This window comes from Chelonus insularis, unplaced genomic scaffold (genome assembly GCF_013357705.1).
Source record: "Chelonus insularis isolate UGA/USDA-ARS -01 unplaced genomic scaffold, ASM1335770v1 contig_3_pilon, whole genome shotgun sequence".
NCBI classification, from domain to species: domain Eukaryota; kingdom Metazoa; phylum Arthropoda; class Insecta; order Hymenoptera; family Braconidae; genus Chelonus; species Chelonus insularis.
This window is the reverse complement of record NW_023276556.1, coordinates 40001-53855: the sequence shown is the minus strand read 5'-3', so window position 1 is coordinate 53855 and position 13855 is coordinate 40001. Positions and strand designations below refer to the sequence as shown.

The 13855-nt window shown below is 27.1% G+C and overlaps 1 protein-coding gene across 2 annotated transcripts in view; it reads right to left on the bottom strand.

Annotated features, from left to right (window-relative positions):
* mAChR-B (muscarinic acetylcholine receptor) overlaps window positions 1-13855 on the bottom strand; it is a 40582-nt gene that overhangs the window by 26563 nt on the left and 164 nt on the right. For both annotated transcript variants that reach the window (XM_035085963.1, XM_035085964.1), the window contains exon 1: window positions 13529-13855. This exon is cut by the window's right edge and continues 164 nt beyond it. The gene's annotated coding sequence lies outside the window, so the exon portion shown is untranslated. The remainder of the gene's footprint in view (window positions 1-13528) is intronic.

Below are 13855 nucleotides of genomic sequence, written 5' to 3'. Positions count from 1 at the left end.
TTCATTGTTTATTTATTTCTTCTAAATTAGTAATCACGATGATTTAGATTCCTTTTTGATATACAATTGGTGTTCAAACAAAATAACCATTGTTTAGAATGTTTACTTAAAACTTTTACTGTCTTTTTGGAAATCATTGCTTATCTTTAGATCATTTTCTAGCCTACCTATTTGAATTTACAATGTTCTTAATTACAAATATTTAGTCTTTGAAAATTTTTGTTTATTTAATTGAAATTATTTTAAGTAAATAAATGTACAATGTTTCCGCAATTTTGAGAATAAAGGTACTTAATAATTTAAACTATATCTTTTAATGGAATTTCATTGTTATTAAATTTACACCATTAAGATGAAGTTGAAAATTATTTATTTACAAGCGTATCGCTATGTAATATACTTAAACTTGAAACATTTTTAATTACATTTATATTACCTATTTAGATGAAGAAAGTTATTTACTATTCTCATGTTGAGAGTCAATCAAATACAAATAGGGTGTGTGTTAAAAATTAGTCAATAAAATTGGAGGGGAGGAGATAAAAATTAGTTGAAGATCATAAAATTTCGTTCTGTTTAAAGTAATTTTCATTCTAGTTATAATAATTTTTGTCACACTTCCGTATATTTAAATCAGGTTAATTTTAACTTATTTTTCACGGTTTCATCAAAAAAAAATATTTCTAAAGTGTAATTATATATTTCTGGTTTTCCTTAACTAATAAATAAATGAAATTATGAATACCACGAGAAAGAATAGTTAAAAAATACAATCAATCTTAAAATTTAATACAATTTCTATTGATTCAAATTCATAGTCAAGTACTCAATATTTCTCTCAATATATGTCTCAAAATCTTTAACCCCTAGACCCATGACTTTTAGAAAGATTTCCATTATCTAACACCTCCAGACTTTGACATGTCATTTCCGTCTTGAAAATATTCCTATCACTAGAGACATTAGTATGTTTTAAGCATGGTTGAATATTCATCTCATAATGAAGACCTGTAAAACTATCTCAAAGCTGCAACTCGATCTTTCTCACTTCTGTTTTGCTTAATATTTTCATCAATGAATTCCACTATCTTTTAGGAAAATACTTCAACAAACTTTCACATAATGCTTTTTAATGTTTTATATGATGATAATTTTCAATACACTACATATATATATATATACAACTTAAATATGAAAATTCATTATGAAACAGCACAGTATTTGACATTATTATTTTTGCATATTCACTTTTAATATTGTTGAATGGATAAAGAAAGTATTTACTTCACATTTTATTTTTATATACAACAATAAATACAACATCATTTCAAAATTATCTAAGTATCATGTAAAGATAATAATGTCTAGTCGAAGGAATATAATATTCAATTCAAATTTGAATGACTTAAAAAAGTGGGATCTTACTGCAATAATGATAAATATTAGTTTTTTTATTGTTAAATAATAGCAATATAAGACCTTGAAACGTAGTAAATTTTTAAATATTCAATTTATTTATTTTAGATTGACACATGAATGTTTTAAATTAGTTCAAACTGTTAGGTTTAGAAATTCAATTCATCGAATATCATCCAATCATCGAAAAAATTTTCAAACAAATAAATTTAAACATCAATAAATCCTCATAAGAAACAACATGAAAAAACGATCCTACGAACCCCGGGTCAAAATATAACACCTAAATTTATTCTCTTCATACTATTCCTATCCTTTTTATCCTGTATTCAACCTTTTTATCCTAATATTATTCTGTTTCATTTTTTGAGTAGATAACAATTAGGATGATAAAGCCTAATTTCAGCCTTCTAATTTTAATACAATTTTGATCCTTCTCACCATAAATCTCAAATTTGGAAGCATTTTTAGTCACTTCTAAAACTCTTCCAAGTATATTAAAAGTGACTACGATGTTAATCAAATAAGTAACGTAATTTTAAAACACGTGTTTTAATTTAAAATACTACAATTTGCAGTACTGAAGTAGGTGAAAATTGATTTGCTTATATCTAGTAGTACTTATGGAAATAGTTGGAATAAGGTCACAATTCATATAGTAGATTAATTTTCCAAAAATTAAATTGATACAAATTATTCGTTAAAACCTAATAATTAATGATTTGAAACTGTTTTTTCAAATATGAACATGGTCAATATTATAATAACTCTCATTACAGTCAAACTTTTTTAATAATACATATGATGTAAATGGTAATAATAATAATGCTAATGGACAGCCTGATGAGAATTGAAATAAAATGAATGATTATAAAAAAAAAATGTTTTTATTAAAATGAAATTAGTCGAATCTTAAATAAAGTCAGATTGAAACCAGAAAAAGTATGAAACAAATGTAAGATGAGGCGAATGAAAAAAAAGTAAAGATAGGATAAAATTAGTATGAATTTAGGATAAAAATGAAAAATTTTTTTCCTACAAAGACGCTGATTTTTTCGTATTCCTATTTTAATTAAGATTTGTTTATCTTGAGTTATACCTTAAGAAAAGATAGTCTCAGGATAAAAATAGAATTAAAATAGGTATTACATTTTGTAACAGCAATATGAAAAAAATCTACAAAGAAATTTTTTTTTGTGTTATATACCTTGAAAATATTGTTATTAATGCATATTTGATGTCATAATTTATTGAAAAGACATCTCAAAGATCACTTCTTTTTAGCCTACATCTAGTGCAATACCTGGGATGGAGTAAGATATTGTTGCATTAGGATTTAAAAATAATAATCAAATATTCTTTTCGTTTAAATAAATTAACAAATGGGATAGAACTGATTAGGATATTTATTAAATTAACAAGTAAATTTAAAAGCCAATTATTAATTCATTACATTAATAATTTAATTACAATTTTGAAATAATACAAATATGAGATTGCACTTTCTTTAGAAAAATTAAACTACGGAAACTTCAATTTATAGGAAAGAAGTTGTTTCTGCCATCGTCTGTCATCTCAGTTGCCCTGAAAATTAAGTCTGACTTAAATCGACATTAACTACTTGCACGCTTGTATTAATTCCTTTCTTAAGTTCGAAATGTATTATAAATCAAAGTACTTATTGACTATGATTGGAACTTTTACAAAAAAAAAATAATTCAGGAAAATTTCTCAGCAGCTATTTATTGCGTTACTTATCACGACATGACACGTTATAAACAATTCATAAAAAAGGGGTATATTAACAATCGATCGATGACATAAAAGTAAGTTTTCCTCATCTTCTCTTTCCTATTTTAAATTAATCGGAAGAGAATTCACAGAATTATAAATGATTGGTCAAAGTTTATTGTTTCAATTGGCCATGATTTAGAGTAAATATGGCAAAGTGCTTTATGTACATTAATGTATAACGACGCATTAAAGTTTAAGTGCTTAAACACTTACTAACTATTATTGTAAAGTTTTAATAATTTATTTCACGTCTGAAAGGAGTGATTTATGTTCTAGTGGAAAATTTAATCATTATTTGTGAGAGAACATTTTTTTCAAGAAAAAAATTATGCAAGCTATTAGAAAAAATCAATGCTCATATTCAGAGACTACTATTCTAGCGTTGGAATATTTTCGCAAAAAAATCTGCTAAGAGACAGATGCAAACGTTATTGGAAACATATTTGTGTAGATAATCTAAATTGTGCTCAATAATACTTTATGCTTTATGCTAAAAATGGCATAAAGACTTTAACTTGGCAGACTGATCGTTAAATTTACCTGAAGATATCAATATACATTCAACTTCTAGAATGATAAAATAGTGAAAAATACTCAAGTATAATTTATAGAAATGATTCTGGTGAAAGTTTAGAAATTAAGTCTACGTTGAATCATTTAAAATATTATTTTACAGTAATTATGCAAAGGAAACTGTATACTCAAAAACTGAAATTATATTATGTGTAAGAAATAAAAAACACGTGAATAAACAGAGAAATGTTTTTTTATATTATTATCATTTAGTTCGTAATATAAGTAAGTAGTCGTTTCAATTTTTGAGTAATTATTATGTTACATTGTTAACTTCCCAGTGGGAAGTTATTTTAATGAGAACGATTTCGCGAATCTCGAATTCCGACATATTTCCACATTTTGAGGTCCCCAGAGTTGAATACGACAGATTTTCAGTGGATGTGTGTATGTGTGTATACACGCAGAGAAATGTATAGTAAAAATTACCCTGAATTTTATAGTAATTTGGTGACACTACAGGGTGAGGGTAAAAATTACTATACACATTGTAAAAATTGCTGTGCACATTTTAAAAATTACCATATTGCATAGTAATTTTTACCCTAAAAATTACTATGCAGTATGGTAATTTTTAGAATATGCACAGTAATTTTTACTCTCACCCTGCAGTGTCACCAAATTACTATAAAATTCAGGGTAATTTTTACCATACATTTCTCTGCGTGTACGTACGGGCGTTTGTGCCTTCGCAATTATTTTTCATCTCGATTATCTCAAAAAAAAATGATATCGTGAGACTAATTGCATTCGATGCATAATTATGCAACTTAGATCTGATTCGATTTTCAGCAAAAAACTGGAAAAAATGGTAAACTAGATGAATCTTTTCATTCTTTCCACAAGGAAGTTAGCCGTGTGGACTTTTCGGGTCACACCTAGACTACTGAAGAGCACTGATATTTTAACAAAAGATTATTTGCAATATTAGTATTTATTATCAAATTATATATATACACATGGACATATTCTTTATACCTCTTCTTTCTATAAACATTGGGTTAATTTCTTAACCATTGCCTAAATTTTACCACAGCTTTAATTTATGCTCGAGTCTACCTAAAATATAAGAGTAGTTTTAAACCGAAAATTTTTTTTGTATCAAGTTATTTGTCAGGATAAATTAATCACAAGATTATTTTGATATTCAATAGGTTTATCACTATTAATAAGTAAGGTCAAAACATTATTGAAACATACTTTGAAACATAGATTTCTATTTGCTATGAGATCAGATATCAAATCAATAGCAAATGAACAGTAACCATTGGGGACAATCCGTACAACTGAACAATTTTCCTAGTAAGAAGTGAAATCAATTCACAGCTGACCTAACATCGAATAGTCTAGTAAACATCACTGCATATTAAAATGTATTACAGTGAATCCACATCAACGTGTACAATGTTAAACGCCATAAACAAACTATAGATTTTAATACATCTTGAAGTGTGTTTAAAATAACTTCAACATTTTCACAGTTTGTTTATGATATTTGACATCAAATACATTTATATGTATTTATTTTTAATACACTTCGATTTATAGTACTTGGCTCAATATTAATATTGAGTCAAAATAATTATTACTATTTTATTTTTTTGTCAAAAAAATCTTTCATTAAAGTTGGAATAATAAGCGATATTTAAAAAATTATTCTCATACTCTTTCAAAATAAACTTTTTTTAAACAAAATACTGAAGAGTTCATTTAAATACTGTTTTTTCACAATAATTGACTGAACACATTAAGAGTCGATTGAACTAAAAAAACTTATAAAAGAATTAATTATTAAATCCCTTGGAGTCGCAGATGCTGTGCTAACAAAGTTTGTGGTTCAATCAAGATTTCCCTCAATAAATGGAGTAAACCAAAGATGCAGTAATTTCTCTTTATTTACGGGTCTGTCCATCCATTCCAGAATCTTACGGCGGTCGTTCCAATTATAAATAATTCGATGTAGCAAGGCGTAAACATTTTTTTTTTAGTCTTTATCAGTACAGGAAGAACTGAGTTGTATTCGATTTTCAATCAAGGATAAGGGTGCTTCCAATTGATTTATGAAATTAGGTCGGCAACACTTCTTTACAATTAATTAAAATTCATACACTACAATCAATATCGTAGCACACCGACAAAAAGATTTGTCTCTTTGTAATAGATACATTTATTTAAAACGTTTTTTAACTTAAATATTCATTTACCTATTTATTACGATTAGAGCATTTTATTATTCAATTATCGTCTGACCCAGCAATTTTACTGTAGATTTAGATGTAAATTTCAAAATATATTTCTTTAAGTATAATAACAATACTTCTTTATAGAGAAATGATTATTCAAATTTTCATAATTTCTGAATTCCACGAATCAGATACTGTTTATCATCTGACTACCGTAATGATGGATTGTTTAGATGCATATGAATTTATTGGATGGTAGTTCTTGAGTTTAAAACACTGAGAATTTCAAGTTATCAAGTCACCTTATTTATCAGACCGTCACGTAGAGTTAATTAGCCTCAACTAATAATTCATATTTTCCTCCGGTTCGTTCCCCTGTTTGTTCACTTGGTTGAAAGCATCAAACTATTTCTCGACTGTTGGAAAATTAATTATTGACGATCATTTATGTACGAGGTGACTGGTCAGTTTCTATAGCAGCTGATATTAATCGGTCTTTATAGATTTATCGGTTATTAAATGATTCTATTCCACATATTTGGAATAAACGACTTACATTATTATATTGTTAAAAGATAATTATGCTTCAAAGTTATTTACAGTATTTAACGGAAATTTGACAGCATATTGAAAATTTTTTCATTATATATCTCGTTAGTTAGTTAATATAAATTAATTTGTAGATAAATTCATTAATTATCTTTGAAGTGTCTAGATTCCAGAAGAAGTAAATTCCACTTGATCCTCTACACGAAGCTTATAGAATTACATAAACCACTTTGCTACAAACACTTGCGGTAATAACAAGCAGCTTTGAGTGACTCAATTGATGTGGTGAATGTGTTAGTCGTGGCTTCCCTAGAAAGAGCTAATGCTTTTACGTTCGTCAAGTAATACTGGTTTGTCATTTTTTATTTGTCCAATAATATTCGTGATATTTTTTTTATTAAGAGAAATGGCTATTTTCCTGATGATTACTTCGATATGTGAATGATAATATATATTGAATGAATAATTGGAACGATAAAAAAAATTTTTCCAGTATCACATTCAATATTGAATTTTTCCATACTTATCCTTAGTGATAGTAATAGAAAAGTCGCAAGTGGTCAAAACAAAATGAATAAAATGAAATCAGTCCTAGTGTTTGATTCACGAGTTGGTAAAAAAAAAATTTACTTTACGAGCTGCTATTATTTATATTAACTGAATTTTATTGTGTTTTTTTCTTTTTTTATTTAGCATAACAACCAAGCTATTTTATGAATGATTTTTTTCTTCCAACAGATACTCATAGCAAAGTTATATCTCCACATGATGATATCCGGAATATTGGAGAGATTCATATATACTATTGACCTTTTATTTCTAATCAATACATGTTCCATACGTGTGGTCATTTAAATATTTGTAAATCAATATAACTTTGCCATTTTGACAAAAAACAGTATTGTCTTTAATGAAAATAGTAGAGTACATTTCATGGAATGTTGTGTGTTGCTATCGATTTTGAAACCAGTAACTCAATTACATTCATATATTTTTTGTTTATCATATCAAGAAATCTTAAGTGAATTTATTGTTCGTGATACACATACAGGACTACATATGTACAGTATTAGAAGAAGATAAAGGACTACAGATCATTTAAAATGAAAGAATAGTTCGATAGGTTTGACATTTTGAGAATTGATTTCAGTGATCTACAATCAATGACCATTGAAATTCTTGGTTTAATGTCAATTACTCTCTTTTTAATTTCTTATTAAGGATTAACAATCAATTCATTTTTCTGATGGTGTTTTTTCACTCTAAAGCTAAAGAAAAATAAGTGAACTTAACAGCAAAATATTCCAATAACATAAAAATTATTTATTATTTGAAAAAAATATACAGCACATAAAAGATTTTTTTTCAATTTTAAGAAAAAAAAATGATAATTGTACATAACAGGAAATAGAAGTAACAATATTAAGTAATTATATAGTATTACTCCGTCACTTTCGATTCCTTCGAAAATGGAGTATTTTGTACTTTTGAAGAATATGTATATTCTTAATATATATATATATATATATATATATATATATATATATATATATATGTGTGTGTGTGTAGAGCGTGGAAGCCAAAAATAAATACAGTTTTTTAACATTAAATAATTTAATTTATTTTTTCAAAAATCATCAATTCTAATGAGATACATTTAATAAACACAATGGTAAGTAGAACAGGGGGGAAGGGGTATTTATAATTTAGACCATTGATGAAAAAAAAATCCCAAACAAGAGCAAAAAAACTTTGTAGAGAATTTTGTTTTTTTTTGCTAATATTAAACAACTTACATTTCGATGAAATTGAATTAAAAATGAAATCATGATTTTCAAAACTTTAACATGAAAAAACTATGTTAAAAAATGGTTCCTGCGTCTAACATGTATGTATATTCTCACTCAAGAAGTTCATCTCTATAGCATACTCTATTTTCAAAAAAATCAAAAGTGACAGAGTAATACTATATAATTATCCAATATTTTTCATTCATCAGAGAATTTTGGGACTTTTCGTAAATATTTATTTTACTATAATAACTTGAAAGTAATCAATTTATTATTAATAATAATTCAAAATTCACTGTTGGATAAAGATATTGTAGTTTCTATATTTTAAAACATTTTTTTTTAGTGACGATAAAGGAAAAAATTCTCTTCATGTATCTTTTGTGGAAGATGTCTTAGAATGTCCCGCCTTCCCCTGCACTTAGCCACAGGGCCTTTGTACAGGGTCTGTTTGCACAGTAAAGACGGTCGTCTTATGTCTTAGGCCTGCAGGTTCTCTAGGTTCCCAAGTTGCCTTGGTTCCCTTCTGAGCCCCGAAACAGTCCGTGTCGATTTCCAATATATATATTATGGTGGTACGAAAGAACGTTATTTCTGCCTTTGGAGATTCCGCTAAGCCCCATGGGTCCCCCGGTTTCCTCAGCCTTAGGTAGGCAAGATCTATAGGCCTGGTGTCAACCTAAGAGGTCGTCCCGGTTCCACAAGAAATCGTCCTACCCTCGGAGATTCTACCGGTTACCTCAAGGGTCCTGGTTTCAGACTCAGCATCAGCAAGGCTGTACTACAATGGGGTGTCGCCTGGTTCCCCAAGGGCATCGTGGCGGCAATAGCACTTTTTGTACTATTCAGTCATCAGCACGATAGCTTACGCCCTTGACTGCCCTCTGAGAGGCCTCCCGCTCATCGTGGTCAGAGAAAAGACTATATTATAAATGGGTCTTGTCTCAGCCGGGAATCGAACCCGCTACCCATAGTGCGCTAGGCTGGCACCTTACCACTTAGGCCACGATGTCGGTTCCTTTATGTATCTTACATTTAAAATAAATTTTAGCAAATATAATTTTAATCTTTGCAATCTCATTTACTCTGAAAATCATTAAATTTGTTAAATTTATCTCAATAAAATCATTTGCAGTTATTTAAAAACAAATTTTGAACACATAAAAACGTACACTTTCATGAGTGTAATTGTTTTGTTTAATTAGTTGTTTAACAATGCATAGAGTAGAATACACAGCTGTTGATCATACAATTTCCATTGATATTCACGATGTATAATTAATTAAATAAAATAAGAGATAAAATTTCAATGATTTCAGCTTCAAAGTGCTAATTCAATATATTTAGGCTTATAAAAAGTATCATGAAAATTAATAATTGAGCAATGGAGTGTGAGCAACAAATACACTTGAATAGACAACTACAAATAAATATAGATCATTGAACTCAATAATATCAACTTTATATTTAACCATTTTAATTAGTTGAGTTACATTATAATTATTTGATTTGATAAGAATAATTTATTCAATCTATTGATTAAACTTATGATTGAAGAAATTATTAAAAAATAGGAAATATTTTATGTAAATTGATAAATTTCCATTTAATTTATAAATTATCAATCTTAACTGTGAAATCTAAATTCAAAATGAATCTTTATAACTTCCTAAATGAGTTGCTTGAAAATTACATCAATTTGTATACCAATTATTTAAAAAAATAATGCAGTCTTAAATATTTATTGAAAAAATTTGACAGATTGCCTTTATAACTTCGTTCTTGATTAAATTTATTTCAGTTTTATCAAGTTTATGGAGATTACAATCCGAAAAAATATTATTTTTGACTTTCGAAAATATAACTTTTTTAAATAATTTTTGATTTTTTTTTTTTTTTGTAAATATTATTATTAAAATAAACTAAAAGATAATGTAGGGAACACCGGAGAAATATGAGGACTCTAAGAATTGATGTTTCCTTCAGTGATCATAATAATGGTTTTTCATAGCCTTTAATCAACTAAAAAATTTCAATTAAAAACAAAAAAAATGGGTCTGGGCTTAGTTTTTGTCCTGATGACGAACTTCCTATTAATTGAATTCCATAATTTTGTCATCGTTTAGTTTTTTTGTTAATAAAAAGTTAGTATTATTATAAACAATATACAATTGTTTAATCACATCAAGTTATTTATAACAATATTGGTTGATATTTGTCGAATATAATCATAGTCATAATAATTCAATTGATTAAAACCATTTTCAATTGTTTATAATAAATTGAATTTTTTATAAACAATACATGATTTTTTAGAATCATATGAAGTTATTAACAACCATATTATATTGGCCTCAGTTGTCAATCATGTTAATTATCTAATAAGTAGAATCTATTTCAAATGTCTTCTTTACTCAACTTATTTTACACTCTTTTTGTTATAAAAAAAACGGCGGAATCGAATTTGTTCAAACTTCTTTCAGATCTTTTTCATTCTGTTACCTTTAAAATTAAGTTTGTTCTAAGTCGATATCTTTTGTGGTTCTCGAGATATTGAAAACGAAAAAAAACCTGACATACGCACGCACGCACATACATACATCACAAAAAAATTTTTTCTATACCAAGTACTGCTTTACTCTTTAGAGTATTTCATTACTTTTCGAAGTATCCTATTTTACTCCAAGTACCTCACATTGCCTCTGTTTTCCCCACAGAAAATGATTTAAAACAAAAATCCTATCCCGCATAGAAAAAAATGCATTTTCATTAAATTCTCATATATTCTCTATGTATTTAAAACGCATATAATAAAATGAAAATATATAAAAGTATTTCCCTGTTCTATGAGGACATAGTTGTATTATGAATAAGAATCACACTGGACTTCAATAAGAAATTTTTTTTTATCACATTCACAAAATGACAAATTGATATTTGAATGTTTAGAAATAAGGATATTCCTGTACAATAGCGAATTCTGAGTAATCACAAATTAACTAATTACTGGAATGTTTACGTAAAGTATCCTTAATGATCAATTTTTATAAACAGATTGTAAAATTTATCACACCTTACAGGGTGTGAGTATTAAATGCAAAACGTTTTCATTCGTTCATGGAATTTTAACATTGAATAGATTTTACACGAGCTATGTTTATTTACATTAATTGCAGTGTAGTAAAAATCGCTTAAATCGAGGAGTAAAATTCAGCTTTAATAATTATTTAGATAAGAAAATTATTTATTTGTAATTCATTAAGGTGATTAAGTTAATAAATATGCACTACTCAGAAGATAGACAAATTGTCAGAATAATATAAAATTAAAATATAACGAAAAATTTTCACTTTCCAAAACAAGATGTGTATAATTGATAAAACATGAAATTTCTTCAATAAAAATTGGTTTTATATTAATATTGAATTATAACTTTTCATCATTAACCTCTCTTTGGGAAGAACATAATTTAAATGCGTGTGTGAATATGTACTTATGCCAGGATATTTTTCATCAAGTTCATCTTAAGAATAAATGAAGAGATTGACTTCGTACAAACTTCATTCAAATGATAATGCAACAGAAATCTAAAAAAAGTTCAAAAACATTTGGTTGAGCTATTTTTTTATGTCAAAAAAACTGTCAGAAAATATAGTAAAAAAAATGAACGTTATAGAATATGATGAACTTAACGTCTCACTGGTGATAAAATATTTAGGAATGTCTCAATATTGATACAGATTCTATACATTGTTTAAAAATGTTTTCTAACTATCATACATTAATTTTAAGAATTCCAACTAGTTATCATCAGTTAAAAAAATTTTTATTAAGTTATTATTAAGAAACTTTTCAATAAGGAAGTTGTCATGTGGATATGGAATGCATCCAAACCTATTTTTGTTGTCAACTGTTCATGTTTTGAAGAGTTTATCCTAAATCTAGTGGAGTAAATGATAAATTCTATAATAGAAATGTTCTTATAATTATTATATACGATAAATTTTGCTTTAAAATACTAAATATTGAAGTACTATTTATTCAAATTTAATGTAAAAACTTATATCACTCAAAACTACTAATTTCTACTTACTTTTATACTTGTCACTTCGACTTTTACAGTGAAAATCATGGAAATTTTTTTCATGTAAGAAATAAATTAAACGATTTTTATATTAACTTATGCTTTTTCGATATAAAAAAATAAAAACAAATGAATTTCAGGTCAGTTAAGGATTCTGAATTGATGACCTTGAAATGTAATGATGTTGCAAAACATATTTTTCTTATTATCACCACGAAGCTGTCAGAGTACTCCAAGTCTTTAATCAGAATTGGAAGGATTGTCGTGCAGTGTGAATGAAAACTGTCACATTTTTTATTTAACTTCACTAATACATGCACAATGGTACGTATGTAGAAGATTATATGAGGTTCATGAAGATTACAAATCCGATAGTAGAACTACGTTCTAGAAATCACGAATCTGGGAACATAATTAACGCAAAATATACATGATAGGGATTTTGCTATTTGAAGGTCTTGCAATTACTCTTTATTATCACATTCAATGCATCTCATTCGACAATTTAATCGAAAAACTCTACAGTTTGTTTAAACAAGAGTTTGAATTAGTGTAACAAATTTTTACGCCGTAATTAAACTCTTTTCAGTTATTATCTATTTCTTATTTATTGTCATAAATATGTTTTCATTCAAACAATGTATCGAATCAAGCAATTTCACACTAAATATCATGCTGTTTTAGCGAGCCCTTCAGTCGAATAAAGTCGTACGCATAATGTGATCATGGAGTAGAATAATATCCTTTGAAAGTCATATGTATCAAGACATTCGCTCGATATTCATCGATTGTAACGAAAAAAATTATAGGTCATTACTATCAAGTTCATTTTTCCGTTGAATTTCGCTATCATTCTTAGATTTATAACGTTCAAATAGTAACACTGAGTCTTTTAGTTTTTATTTTATTACTGAATAGATATTCTACAAGGAACTTGACCGACATATTTCAGGGGATAACTTTTTTTTCTCTGCATGAATAACTTTTGCAATTTTCTACTCTTCATGAAAAGCCTTATCGCTCTTCATTGATCTTCTTCCTTCGATGTCTAAAGGTTTTTATGATTGACCAATATTATTGATAGTTTTTGTAGAGACGACAAGATGTTAACAGCAAAATGAAACGCATAATCGGCTTACCTTGAATACCTAGTCGCCTGGACTTGATGAGAAGCATACAGTCATACAAAACTTATTAAACTTTCAACAAATTAAAGTCATTATTTGTTCACTGAATTAATAGTGTTTTTACACTTAAATCGACACTATTCTCTTAACACAAAGACTCTAATTGATATTAATATTATCAATAATACAAATAATGGCAATGAAAAAATCACTTTTATATTTCAAAATTTAAAAACGTCCTAATAAATATGATAATTTTTGCGATTATTTATTGTAAGAATATCAACTAAATGATTATTCACTAGGTTGAGTCTGTTTTTGTTCTTCCACCACATTACA